The sequence below is a fragment of the Corvus brachyrhynchos genome, unplaced genomic scaffold (assembly GCF_000691975.1).
Source record: "Corvus brachyrhynchos isolate BGI_N302 unplaced genomic scaffold, ASM69197v1 scaffold10, whole genome shotgun sequence".
Classification (NCBI taxonomy): domain Eukaryota; kingdom Metazoa; phylum Chordata; class Aves; order Passeriformes; family Corvidae; genus Corvus; species Corvus brachyrhynchos.
Genome location: NW_008236180.1, coordinates 7137773 through 7152670, shown reverse-complemented (window position 1 = coordinate 7152670; position 14898 = coordinate 7137773). Strand labels below are relative to the sequence as shown.

Sequence of the window (14898 nt, the reverse complement as noted above, 5' to 3'; positions counted from 1 at the left end):
AGCCAGCTGCTTCCCTTCCTCATCCGTGCCGTGAACCAGGGGGATTCGCGGCGTTAATAAAGAAGCGGTTACAGCACCAAACAAACCCACATGCGTTTCTTGGCGCGCCACCAAGCAGTTCCTTCTAAAATTCTCAGCAGTGTTGGAAAATGCCGTGAGTCCGGTGAAAACGGTACTTTTTTCAAACAGCAGGATAGCGTTTCATGCACACGGTGAGGGCGTGACCTCTACATACTCATAACCGCACAGAAATAGCCTCACTGGAAAAGCATGAGAGGGAAATTTCCCAGAAACAGGTTATATCACACGGTGACATTGCTGACGCCCTTCTGCGGTGCCAGAAATCAGCCTGTCTTTGGAAGGACACACACAGAGTGATTATCCCCTGTGCACCCCGAACATCAAATCCAGCAGCTCTGGGACAGAGAAGCTACTACTTAGTGATAAATACCTGGTTCAGTCAGTAGCAAACAGTTATATGAGAGCTGTTAAGAGAATAAATTCGTCTGGGGATACCTGTCTTGATCTTATTTTTCCTGACTCTCACCTCACGGACTGTTCCTGAACATTGCTAACACGCCCCTGATCGGTCACAGTGTACAGAGTTATTGCTGGGAGATTGCAAGGCAACTCTAAATCCATTGTAGTCTGAATACGCACCGAGTGATTTTTGCAACTGGGGAATTTTGCAAAGGATGTTAAAAATGCAAAGCTTTTTGAGAGGTGTCAGTGTGACACACAGTTGTGAAGGTGGTGACCCTTAAATAGACAGGGACAGTACAGCAGATACCCATCCCTTATCCATCAGGCTGTCTGTAGCCTATCATCAGGTTTTTTTTTTTTTCTGTAAAAGAAATGTTATCTACTGGAAGCAAAGCAAAATGTCATTCCCAAGAAGGAAGCATGCCAACATATGGTGCAGATTAGGAGCTAGATTTCATCAGTTCTTGCTCATGTAAACTTCAGGCTATTTTAGCAGGAGATTTGTTCAAGTAGGTTTCTGAAACCGAGTGATACCAAGTGTGGAACTACTTATAAATCTGACTTGTAAGAGAAATAACACAATTTTGAATAATACAGCCAGACTTTAAGAAATAAAATGTGCATTTTTAAGCTGCAGAGGAAAAAGTGGCACATCCTAAACATTAGAATTATTTACATATACTATAATACTATAAAATCCAATATCTTTGCCCCTGTATGTTGTCAGTATCTGTCTAATAACTGAAATCAAAGAAAACATTCTATGAGTTAAGTTTGTCCAGTCCCAGGCAGTACCAAAATGATCACTGAGGACAATGATGGACACTTACAAAAGAATATAAAACCCGTGGAAACCCATGACGAAGTTCCTTAGTCCGTATGTGTCTTTCCAGGGCTGTTTACTCTCAATTGCTCAATGCAACTGATGCATGAAATGGGCCTTGTCATTTTGGCAAAGCAATCTCCTTGGAGTGGTTAAGAAATACTGGAAATTGCCCTAGGAATTCTGGGGGCAAGTGCTCTGAGGTCCCAAACAATTTGCTCAATGAGACATAAAGATTTTTTATTTCCAGACTCGATTGCCAGCAGGGAGGTGTGGCTTGTCCCCTTTAAGCAGCCTCATAAAAACCCCATCATTTTGACCAAAAAGCATAAATATCAGGAAATAACTCACAACCCCAAAGTCTCTTTATCTCCAGTATTATATCCAGATCATTCCTCCTCTCCACAGTGGGTACCAAAACCCCAGGTTGTCAAACCCAATCACGCCTACACGACCATGGTTTTGGCTTTCTGTAAGACAAATACAGGTATTGTATCTCACTTAGGAAAGCAAACACCACCCTGGTTCAGAGCCCAGAGATCAACCAGAGCACTCTGCAGCACAAAATGTCACTAAATTCCATCCTGAAAAGGGTTTGGTGACAATGGCAGTGACTCAAGCTGCACTTCTGAGTGAAATGAATGCAAGCCTGAAGTGCCATTCATCATGGGTCACCAGAACTGAATTGTACAGAGGTGACACTGCTGGTGACTGATACTGAGAAGGGTAAATGGGGAAAGTTCAGTACTCACCTGCTGCACTCCCTGTCACAGGCAGAACACAGGCTCTGGTTGCTTCCCTGCTTCAGGTGTCACAACTCCACAGTTTTCACATGACAGCTGAGGTGTTTACTGTTTCTTACACTTAAGAAAATTGTATTTTGTGGTGTATTTCCCCCCTTGTTGTATTCTGAAATATGGCTACATTGCAGTAACACTGCACCAGTTCCTTGATCTGAAATCCAAGTTTTATTAGTATGAAATACTGGTATTCACAGGCAATATTAATGGAAACCATTCAAAGGTCTTGCTCTTTTCCTGAGCTGGAAAAACAAGTTCCCGCTCCCTCTGTCAGTCTGGCAGTTGTAATGATAGAAAATCGCCAGTGTTTTCTTTTTTAAACATTCCTGTTCAGTGACTTCCATTTTTCAGTTCTTCATGGCTGCCCCATCTATAAACTCTCTTTCATCAGCTGTCCATTCAGTATCTCGGCCTCCTCGTGCTCAGCTGTATTTTCCTGAATGCACTTCTTAAAAGAAAACGTTGTTGGATAGCAAAGCTCCTTTTCAGTGCTTCCAGAATTGGCTCATTAATGCCTTGTAAATCATAATGCATCCCTGTCTGACAAGGTCACATCCAGTGGTGCTTTTAATAAACAAATACCTTCATTGACAGAAAGAAAGCATAGCAATAACTCAGTACAAGATGGTACCAACTCCTCTGGCTTTGCCCATACTTTAATAGGAGTTTTGTTCAAGTAATTTTGATCCTTCCAGATATCTGATTAATATCCAAAGGAGACACCAATGGGGAAATGCCACCACTACAGAACATTCTGGAAAAGTGGTGTTAGGCACAAAAGAGTTTCCATAATGAGATGTTTGTTAGGTCAGAACAGAGCTCACACTGTATGAGGGATTAACATTCACATGCTTTGGTGCATCTCTTTGTCTCCTCAGAGAAACATAGATGGAATAACAATGTGTTTTTATCATTCTTTAGCAGTTTTACCTCCTCTGCAAGGCATTAACAGTTTCACTGCTGATGTTGAGTCCTAACAGTGCTTCTCACTGCTGCTGCAAACTGGCCTCCCACTCCAAAGCCTTTCGACTTCCTTCTTCAGAACTGATGTGATCCCAAATCCTAGAGGGAAAGGACCAGAATGCAGCACTTGAGACCCCTGAGCTCTATAAACCTCACAGCCTCAACCAGGGGAGCTGCACTGCCAAACTCCTCCTGTGCAACTGATCTTCAGCTCTGCCCAGGCTGTGTGAGCTGGCCCCGGTGCCACCTGAGGACAGCTATTTCTGTTCTGGGGCTGCTGCTCATGTTGCTCTGGGACAGCTCTTCATGTGGCCATGATGAGGACTGTGAGGGAACACGGCAGCTGGATTTCTGTTTGCAGAGTGAGCCGTAAATGAAACGGAAAAATGACAGAAAGGCCATGCTAGTGCTGCAGAACAAGAACAAGTGTTCAGGGCTGATTTGGCCAATGCTGCGCAGCCCCAAAACACCCACTGGAACCAGCTTGGCTTTAGCCAGACCTGCAGCAGTTCTCTAAGTTCAGTGCATTTGTTCTTCACTCGCTGACAAACAGTGACTTGCTGTTTGTATCACACCATTCAGTTCAACTCAAAACACAGAGCAGTGTAAGACAACCAAATGCCTGTATTTGTTTCTGCACTTTATCAGTTGACCAGGAGAGTTTTGTTTTCTGTCCTGTAGTATTTAGGGCTCTTCCCCTCTCAGTTTGAAGGAATAACAGCTTATAGAAATAGCCAACAAATCCCTTTCCCTTAGTCCCTCATATTCTGGTGGAAATAGCTGTCAAGTTGCATATGAAATACAAATAAAAATTTTTACAGATGATTATTTTCTATCCTCAGACTAATACCTATCACTCCCTAAGACGAGATGAAATGCCAGTAACCCTATCAGCTTTCAGAGAAGAGATGCAAGTGTTTATATAATTACTAAGGAATCAGTTTGAATTGATTCCTGCCTTCTGTGTGGAAAAACCACGAGAGGGGGCTGGATCACATGGGCTATCTGTGTATTCCACTCCCTGTGTGGGGGGCTTCACGTACTTGAGAACTGTCTTTCAGATTTCAATTTCCACAAGTCCTCATCTATGATGGAGTAGCTTTTCTTCCCTTTTCAGATACTTGTCACCACAGCTACATTTACACCGCACAACTCTCAGGGATGTGATTGCAATAGAGCAGATCCAGTGTCTCAGGTAATGGCAGACGGAGGTGTCCAGACAGGAAAACCTGAGAACAATTCAGTGTGCAAAGGTCCTGTTGTAAACCTGTGCACTCAGTGTCAGATAAGGGCCTTTGGTACTTCATGGAAACAGTGAGGAAAGCCAAGGACATCATTCACAAAATGCAGTTGAGGGAGCTCTCAACAGGAGGTGAAGAATACTTTTAAAAAATTTGAAGTAGTCTTAGGTTGGAGAGAGAATAGCCTCTTCATCTTGACCATGGAATTGCTTTTCCTTGGAGAAGCTCTGAAAGGCAGAGCTGCAGTCTGAAGTGATATGAAAGAGTGGTATAAAAGATGATAAATCTCCTGTCAGATTCTACCTGGTTCTGCCATGGTACCCACAGAGGGAATGGCACACCCCAAAGAACCCCTCTGCAAACTTCCAGGATATTCTGACTGAACATCACAGGATCAATAAGCAAAATCATTTAATATTCCACTCACACTTGATGTCATTTTTAATGAGTGAAAAACAAAAAATTAGTGATAAGATCTTCGGAAACCTGTGGCCACCTGATGTGAAAGGACAGCATGGGATCTGAACTGCTAATTGGTGATACTGCTACACTGCTGCTACAGCCACTCAGTTTTAGCTGATTGGAGATAAGAACATCAAGGAGAGACTGAGATTTTGTTACCTGCCATTTAATATCTCTCCCTTCCCCCAATACCCCTGCACACCTTGAAAAACCCTGCCCAAATCCCACCAATATCCTGCCCCCCTCCCTCTAATAAATTCAAACCCAGACATTATCTTTGCTTCAGAACACAGAGTTTAAGTTAGGGCATATTAAAAATGTGCATTTTTAATAGGAGGATCTGGGACAATCATTTGCTTTTCAGATCCCTTTTATTTTATTCTTCTGCCATAAAATGTGCCAAGAGGCTTAGAGCTGCACACCTTCAGAGTGCTGTTGCCTCATATACCTTCCTTACCCAGCATGTGATACATCTCCTGTGGTTGGGAAACACTGTCTGTCACTGCCTACACTAACCAGGCTCTGGCACTGTTTATATAATTTGAATGCAAATAATTATTTTTCTTATCAGCTTCCTCGCCCACCTGACAACATCCAAAATGTAAATGCCCTGCACAGAATCCCACCCAGCTGGCCTGAGCTGCCTGCTTCTGACACTCACTCCTCCACCTGCCCTCTGGGCTCCTTTGTTTTAGCACACTCAAATTGCCACAGAGAAATGATTTACCACATTACACAGCTGTGCTTGGCTTTATGTTTGGCAGCAGAGGTCTTAAACAGGTAGTACATGGCCCTTAAATGACTTTTGGCAAGGAATGATCTGGTTTCCATTTAAAAACTGACTCAGAATTTGTAACAAGGTAGGTGCTGTTTGACTCATTTTGACTTTTTAATTTAGGTTGTGCAGTTTCCTTGACTTGCAGAGTTCAGGCAGTTGGATTATGGCTTGTCTGTGTCAGCAGTGGGAGCAGCAGCTGCCACCAGGTGTTAGACTGAGCGCAGGTCCACGGCGGTGCACGGCTCATGGGTGCAAGAGGACTGTGCTGTTGTCTGGGAAACAGTCTCTGAAACTCTGCAGAATGTGGCAGATCCCAGCCAGATAATGTTTGCTCTTGCAAGCCTCACAAATGTGCATGTGATCAAGTAGGCAGATGATAATCACATGTTATCACCCACAACTCATGAGCAAGCACAGTAACAGCACAATTAAAGACAAAACCACAAATCTTAAAGTACTTTGAAAACGCTGATGGTTTTGTGTTGTTTGGGGATAATCATGTTTCTCCCCTAATGATCCTTGTGTAATTCAAAGGATGACAACAATTCTTATAAAAACACCGTGCTCTCAAACATTTGTTGGGTGCATCTTTCAGTGCAAAGTCTGAAGAACCAGTGGCGACAGGTCGTGGTCAGAATTACGTATTAAATCACAAACATCACTCATGGTCTTCAAACCTTGCTCCCATGTCCAAAGTTTACATCAAGCTCTTTGTGTCAGAAATCTTGTGCTCCATCAGCTATCTTTGGACATGGTTTAAAGAAACCACAACCTGGAAATTAAAGTTGTCAGTTCTTTATACACAAAGTACTGCATGAAAGTGGCCACTTAGTCATTAGTGCTGACATCTTAACTGTCACCAAGACAATTATCAGATCAATTAGAAACCAAACAGTCTTGAGACACATAGGCTTTCATCTGCCAGTGGCCGACCACACAGCTCTGGTGAAGGCAAGCCATTAAATCATTTTTATTCAAAGTTCTGTGGGCCAGAGAACAGGTAGATCCTGGATTTAGGAGTATTTCTGCTTTCCTTAGTGCTGGGACAGTATTTGTCACCTCTTTGGGAGGGGGAGGATCCGGTCTCAGCAACGGAGAGCACAAGACCTCCTCTCTGGGACCACAGTCCTCAGACCTTTATTAGGAGCAGCAACTTAAGGCTCAGTCCCAGCCTTCTCAGCTGGGCTAAGACGAAATGCTGGTGTTTGGACAGCACTGTTGACCCACAGGGAAACAGCGAGCATGAAAGTCAAAAACTGCACCTGAAAATGATCCTTGTCCTTCTGGTGATGAGGTGCTCTGACAGTTTTAAATCTTTAATATCTTACCTGGCCAGTGGTGGTTTCCTGTTTGTAGCTTCACTGAAAATACTCCTCTTTTCCAAACAGCCTTCTGAGGCTGTTTCATCCAACCTAAGGGATAAACTATAAAAAAAAAGGAATAAAAATATTAATCTAAGAGTTTAAGATGGAAACATAATGCAAGGATCTTCCATGCAAATGAAGTAACAGAATACTCTTCATGCACAATTGGGACAAAAATATTTTCTTTCATGGTATTCTCTAATAAATATATTAAACTTTAAGCAGACTCCATAAAATCTTCATTAATGTAAAAATCATAGATTCCATTTATAAAAAATCAAAGGCCATGAGATGCTGTGATCAAAACTGTCAGAGTCCAGCTTGATAGAATGCCTGAATCTGCATTTCCTGTGACCACTGTCTGACACTACAGGCCATGGGGGCTTTTTTATGTACTTAACTGTGAACTATTGTAGCACTTAAGGAAAGTGAGAGGAATATGTAGGAATACTTTTAATCTTGGAAGTCCTGCAAAAGAACTCCACTACATTCTGTCCTGATCCAAAGCTGAACACATTTAACAGGCCTGTACAAACCTGCTATATACAGACCAAGAAAATTTGAGTAAAATGTAGGCAACAACTTGAAGAGGGTCTAAGAATTTATTAAAAATTACAAAAACCTATGAGCTGTTAAAAATCCATTCACAGACCAGTCCTGGGTGCGTTGCACTTGTAAAGGACTACAAGTAAATATCCTCACAGCCCCAACTCAGCCCTCAGACTCTTCTAGGCCTTCAACCACCCTCATTATTGTTAATTAGTGCAGCTTCATTAGAGATGATTAATTAGAGACCCCTTTGGGAGAAAACAGCTTTTTCACCATCATACTGCCTAGATTTAATATGATGCTGAAACAAAGCTGTCTGCAACTTCGTGTTTCAGCAGTAATTAAAAGAATAAGCCACATGTATAAATAAAGAAAGAAAAAGTTAAATTCCAGGCACTGAGAAATCATCAAATTCATCCCAGTATGATTAAGCTAGCTTGAATTAATCCATCTCCTGAGAATGTATTTATGTTCTCTGTTACAGGAGTATAGAGTCCAAAATGTTAACAGACAGCTACAAACTGAAGTTAAAAATATTTTTTAAAGGAATAAGTAGTTTTAGCAGTGACTACTCTTCTCACAAAACAACCATTTAAAATGTAATTTTTCATATCTAGGTCTTGCATAATGTACATTGAAGCACTTTCTAACTAGCTGCCTCAATTTATTTTTTCTCTAAATTGAGTCATTTAAGAACTACTTCCGAAATGCTGTACAAGTAAATAATATTTATATCAGTTTTAGTGCACTGATTCAATAGGATATCCAGCAGGTTCATGATTAATAGGATGGCAAAAATGGAGTTTAAGCTTCTTAGTGTCAGTGTTTGGTTTTCATGCTTAGAAATAAGAGGAATTTTTATATACACTTTCTACTGATGAAAAATTCAGAGCTTACAGGAGCTCTCCAAAATATACAAAATCCTGTAAAGCAGGAATTATTAAAAATTAAGGTCTATAAAAGGCAAGATGAAGAGCACAACTCTTCTTTTTGATCAAGATGTGCATTCTGTGTCTTCAAAGCCAGGGGATCCCAAATGTACAGTGGGATGAGTAACACAGGAACAGGAAAAACAAATCCGGTGTGAGCAGCTGGACACTGCCTGAGCGGACAGACTGACACAGGGATCGGTGCTGCCAGATCCATCAGTGAGGGGAGCAGCAGGCAAGGAGACTTCTAAGGAAAACTATGATATTAATAAAAATCCTCCACAAAGCTTCATTAATCGCAAAACTTGGAGACAACCCAGTATCAGCAACAATTAAAACTTATTTAATTTGCTTACTCTGAAATCAATGTCTGCTCCTTTTAGAAATGTGTGTTTCAGTGTCACATGTATCTTAATCCTAGCTGATAAAAGAGGCTGTTAGCATTTTGAAGGAAAAAAAAATGATGACGATGATGATAATGATGATATTGCTGAGGTGTCACTGCATCCCCATCAAGAGGGGAAAAGACCTGGGTTTCAAAACTGACACCTTTCTGAGTAGCTCGTGTTTTCCCGCTTCCCTGATGTTCAGTGGAGGTATTTGAATTATATTCACAAATTCATTATGTTTGGGTGATTTCTTTATACATTGTAAACTGTTATCTACAATCAGAGATATTCAGATATTCAGTGTTAGGAAATGTTCCCTTACAAGCCCCAATAACCAGTATTTGGTTATTAAGGATATAACTTTATTAGGGTGGTTTGGGTTGGAAAGGACCTTCTTGGTGTGGATGATTTTGATTTTTTAAAAAAAAAAGATAAAATGTGAATTTACAGTCTTAAGTTGCAGAAACTAAGTAGAAGAATCTATGTAATTAGGCAGGGAGCTCTTTACAGCTGACCATTAACCCAAATAGCACTTTATCATTCTGTGCCTGATTCTTTGATGGCTTTATTCAAGAAAATACAAAATACTCATGCCCACAGAACTCTAGTAAAATACATAAGTAGTAGTATCTGAGATGTTACAAATATGAAAATGTTGAGGAGATTTTCTAGGATCAGCTAAGGACTCAATTCCCAGGAAAAAAACAGTAGGAGTTGAGCTTCCAACTCACATGTTATCTTTTCAGCAATCTGTCTTGGATGGTTTTTCTGAGACAAAAGAATAGTTCACCTGGAATTAAAATTTAAGAATTCACAGTTCAGTCATGTGAGCCACATTTTCTCCCTGTACCTTCTTATGTTTTGAATTTCATTTCTGTGCTGGCACATAGGATGGGTGTGTGAGGGAGTCCTTGCACAGAACACAACATAAAAATTTGCTTTCCTGAAGTAGTTTTACTAATAATCGTTGGGGAGGACAGACCCATCTTTTTCCCCAAACCTTTGCTGATGGTAGGGATTAGGAGAGGTTGGTGAGTATTGAAAGGGCTCGGTAATTCTAATGTATATTTTTTTCCATTGCTGTGTTTTTAATTAGGAGGAGCCTTGAGGAGTTTATTAAATTTCCAAGTACTTCAGAGACTTAGTTTTTATTAAAATGAATCCTGGAGCATAATTTAGCAATGGATCTTTACAAACACAATCACTGAAATACAGACATGAGTTGAGCTGTTCAGATGACTGTTTCCATAACAGCACATGGCTACAGCAGGTCCTCAGAGACACAGGATACTGTTTCTATGGTAATAGAATGTCTGAGCCTCAAGGATGCACAGAAATCCGTTATGAAAAATAGGAACTAATATTTTAGATGAAAGAGACTTCCTTGTTCACACTTACTTGTGTTTAGCCACTTGTCACCTTTTTGCTATGCCTAGATTTTAGGTTGGTGACTCTCTTGAGCTTGTTTTTCTAAAACAATAGGTGGTATCTGGGCACTCTGTGTGTTCACCTCTTAAAACTTTTTAAATTGTTGGTTAATTTTAGTCCAGTTCCACTGTGGCACTGGTGTGTATCTCTGGCTGGAGCTCAGCACAAGGAGTGGTGACACTGTTGCTGGGACATCCATACAGTGCATTCAGCTGCTTTCTGTCCTCTGCAGAGGATGAGGGCAGGAGGGATTGGAGGGACTGGAAAGAAAGGGTAGGGGTACGGAATATGCACTTACAGTGCTTTGTGGGCACCTGAAATAGGCAAGTAAATGGTAACAAGTAAATGAAAAGTGCTAGAAGGCGGCCCAAGAACAATTTCAGGGTGGTAGGAGGGTGCATAAAGCCACAGACAGTGTAGGAGTGTCACTTTTTGTCTTAAGAAAACATGAATTATGTCCCTGCTAAGTGATTCCAGTTGTTAGCAATGCTGGTACTCTCAATTCTTTGTGCTTTTCCCATGTTCCTGCATCCTGAGTTGCCCAGATCCTTGGCTGCAAAAATTCTTCCAGATTATTCTACTGGGGTTACATTTACAAAGGATCTGTAAGATGCTAATACCCAGCAGATTCACAACAGAACCTGTGCACTCCTTTGCAGGAGATCATCAGAAATTAAAACTAATCCAAGTAAAGAGCAGACTATTTTCAGTAATTTCAGAGCACCATGTATGGAGCCTGAGTCTGGCTGAAGTGAGTGTCTGGATGCTGAAGACTTTTCTGAGCATGTACCCAGGATTTCAGGACAAGGAGATAACACGTTAATAGCTGAAAAACTGCTGATACAATTTCGGTGTCTGCTTTTGAAAATCGGAGCCATTAATGGTGTCAATAAATTTGAAAAAGTCATGGTAATCCAATTACTGCTATTTTAAAACACTAAGGTTCCTTTGTAGCTATGGAAACAAAAATGCAGACATTAATGAGCAAGAGGGAGAAAACCCTGGTGTTTCCTTGACGACAGATAAAAGCAAAGCTCCATGAGACCCAAAGGAGAGAGGGACAGAAATACCTCTCACCATGACAGACAACTGAAATCCAAGTCCAGTGCAATAATAAACTTCACTCTGCCAGGAGTGTTCTTTCACATGACCACTCCCTGCCTTTATCCTGCAGTTATCCATGCCTGAGGCATTCAGGGTAAGAATTGCAATCTTAAAGCATGAGGTAAGAACTGGAACCCTCCTGGGGCACTCCTGGAAGAGGTGAGTGTTGTATGGAACATGGAAGAGCTTCTCAGACCTCAGGGTGGGAGGCAAAGTGACAGATCTGAGCCTGCCCCGGTGCTTTGCAGTGTGGATGTGACTCAGGTGCTCCACATGAGCTCGGTGTGGGCACAGGGGACACCAGCATGGCACCCCCAGGTGTTGAAGAGCTCTTGTTCCCTGCAGTGCATCCTAAATTCAGGGTTCATCTATATATTTATATATAGCACCTCTTGTCCCAGTGAAAATCTGTATAAATGTTAGAGAAAAGTATGACACAGGTACAAGGAGCGTGCAACTGCAACTTAATTGTTATCACTTGAAATTTAGCTGGAAGCTCTCACAAAATTCACAAAATATTGTTTGTCAGAGGAACTCAACAATATTCAAAGATAACATAAGTGTGGAATTGGGACAGAGAAGACACCAGTAAGATTACAGGGCTATTTTTCAGTGGCTAGCATATAGCATAATTGAATATTGATATGTAAAATGATTAATAAAATTAATAACTAGAAGAGTTAATTGGCAAATTTCTCACAGGCATTTTGGAAGAGCTGAACTTTCAAAAAAGGTCTCATTTTAACTCTATCCAGCTTATGGTATAAGTGAAGATCCCTTCATAATGGGAAGGACAGTGTATCAATTGTTTCAAAATCCTAAATGTTGGTGTGTCAATAGCAATAAAGAGCTGGATACTAAGCTACAGGAGTGTAGGGTTTCCTGGACAACATGCTGAGAAAAACCACAACTACATAGAAACTTATGGGGGAAAAAAAAGTACATAATTGAGTTGTTTGAATGGTGTGGACCATGGGCTTACTGGTGACTGGTGCTGGCCTGGGGTGATGGTGATGGGAATGCTGTGTTTCTATATTTACAGTTACTGATGCTTCCTTTTACTGGTTTTGACAGGGATCTGAGTTGGTTCAAGTGATCAGTGTCAAATTCTATTCTCTCTCTCTGTAAAACACATTAATGTTAGTGTACTTGGTGGGCTTTAGAGCATTTCTGACTACTGTCAGTTGTTCTGAGTTATCTGTTTTTCTGTGACAAATAAGAAACAGATGGAAAAATGAATACATCTGTAGTTTGTGTGCACGTACAAACCACTGAACCTTGTTGCCTTTTCGAGTTGGAGCAACTGTTCCTCTGAAAGCTACATTGCTTCTAAGTGTGTCATAGTGGTAATTACTCATGTTTTTGATGTGATATGCCTGAAAAAACTACAGCCCATTAATCCTGCAATCTATAAGGCCTGGAAAGACCCTTCCTCTTCCTCCTGCAAAACATCTCTTTTGTGCAAGAGGCACCGTAACATCCTCTGCTTTTTAACCTTTCAATTGTCCAAAAGGAAGATTTGAGCAAGGAGGAGGAGGAATTGGAGCTCTTCATTCCCACCTGATACTTTAGGAGCAAAGCTGGACTCACACATCTGCTTTTTCTCTCTGATGTCCAAGATTTTTCTTGGGTTGTAGGCTATCCTTGTAAATTAGTCCATAAAACAATCCTTCACCATAACTGCTTATGGTGAATTAATACTAAAAACCCAAACCAGATAAACCCCCAAATCAAACTGTGTGATAATTCAGCATTTAGAGCTTACCTAAGATACATTAAACCTAAGTTTGGAAAAAAGGTTGGTGAGATTTTAATGGAAGAGGGCTTGAGGCTGGACTTTTCCCCGTTTTTTTTAGATTTCTCCTTTGGGTGGGTGTTTGCCTCTCCAGCTCTGCTGCTGGGCTGTGGAAAGAACCCAAGCACTTTAAAGGAAAAATTCAATTCTTAGTGAAACACTGAGGTTGTGTCTGCAACCAGCTGAACCTTTTCAGTTTTGTGGCTGCCTTAGCATTTTTTCAGCAGCCTTTGAGTCTTTTCCCTATGGGATCCATTACTTCTGTCTTCTGTTTTAATTTTCCTTGAACTGACATTTTTTGGCAAGGAGACCCATGTTGGCTTCTAATGAAGCTTTGTCTCTCCCTTTTGCTGTTTAAGCACATTTTTGTCTTTAAGGTTTTTTCTCTTGGTAAGGCCTGACCAGTTTGTTAGGGTTACACTCCTCTTTGGGTGGTAGTTCTTGCTGGCTCAACAAACAGAATAAAGTGCCAGATGAATCTTAGTAGTTGTTATGCAGTGTTGATAGGAGGGCAGTAGTTTGCTGGCCAGTTGAAAAGAATGGGTTTTTTTGGAATATTTTTCTTTATTCGATTTTTTTCCAGATTGTTAATAGTTGCTTAAAGAAATTCTGTCAATTCACAAAACTGTGATCTTTGGGAAAAAAGTCATCTTAAGTACCATGCTGGAAATGATCAAATGAAAGATGTGTAGGCAACCATGATTTCTGTACATGCAAACTTAAGAGTTCATGTCTATAAAAGAAATATTGCTACCTGTGATTACCAATATCCATCTTACACAATGGTTCTTCATGGGGATTACTTCTCAGAGGAGGATTAGGTGCATTTAGACATTCCAGATGCTACTTCACCTGCAGCAAAGTCACCAAAACCATGGAGAAATGGTGACTTGGAAATCTAACAGCTACAGGGTCAGGAAATAGATGTCCATGTCATAGAGACAAAAATGAGCAGCACATACACCTTTGAGAGTTACTGCTTCAGGATGTGTATTTTGTTACTATACTTTTCAAACTGAGTCAAGAAAATAGTATTTTTTTTTTTAAACTATGAATGATAATAAAAGATTGAGCTGATACCACTCATTAATAATGCATGATGATTAACTGGGCAAAAAGGGTCTTCATTAAGCAGACAGAACACAAAGCTTAAGAGTTTAGAGAAGGACAGAGTAATAAAAAAAGTTGTGGTTCTTTTTTTTTTACTTCTATCCACACAGAAAAAGTTTACAGTGCCAGGAAAACAACCAGTTTTACTGAATTGATTTAAGCAATGCCAGCTTGCAAGCTACATCAGGTTGTGCAATGGCACTCGGTCTGCATGAATGGAACCCTGATGGGAGCCAGATTTCTTGTCTCTCCAGACGTTCACTTTTCTGTATCAGCTGAGGACACAGATATTTTTCCTGCAAAATTTTCTTGAAGCTGATCTCAGCTGTTAGTGTATGCATGGAAGAAGAATTTAAGTTTCTCCTGTGGCCAGTAGCCAGACTCCACTTTGTACCAAGTCAGGCTGTACTGCTGTGTAATAATGGCGATATCTGAGAGAATTTTACCCAATGAGGATCGTTTTTCATTCACTGTTGGGTGATTCACTGTTTAACTCCTTCATCAGTCTTTGTGAAAGTTTGGGATTAGCAGTCTGAAGTCCTCAAGCCCAGTCCTGCTGGTTTTATTCACACTGACTTGTGCTGGTTTGACATTCAGCTCTGGCTCCTCAGTCCTGGGACAAGGGGCAGAGGACTGCTGGGGTGCCTGGCTCTGAACAGCAACAGGGGCATCACCCAGTG

The 14898-nt window shown here is 40.9% G+C and overlaps 1 long non-coding RNA gene across 2 annotated transcripts; it reads right to left on the bottom strand.

Annotated features, from left to right (window-relative positions):
* Nucleotides 1-1523: 1523 nt before the first annotated feature.
* On the bottom strand, nucleotides 1524-9569 carry LOC108446817. 2 transcript variants are annotated; one of them, XR_001862124.1, is made up of 3 exons: nucleotides 9513-9569; nucleotides 6879-6974; nucleotides 1524-6322 (listed from the first exon to the last, which is right to left on the bottom strand). It is a non-coding gene; the product is annotated as an uncharacterized LOC108446817 (long non-coding RNA). The 2 variants fall into 2 exon arrangements; XR_001862126.1 differs by having other exon boundaries at nucleotides 1524-3168.
* Nucleotides 9570-14898: the final 5329 nt, after the last annotated feature.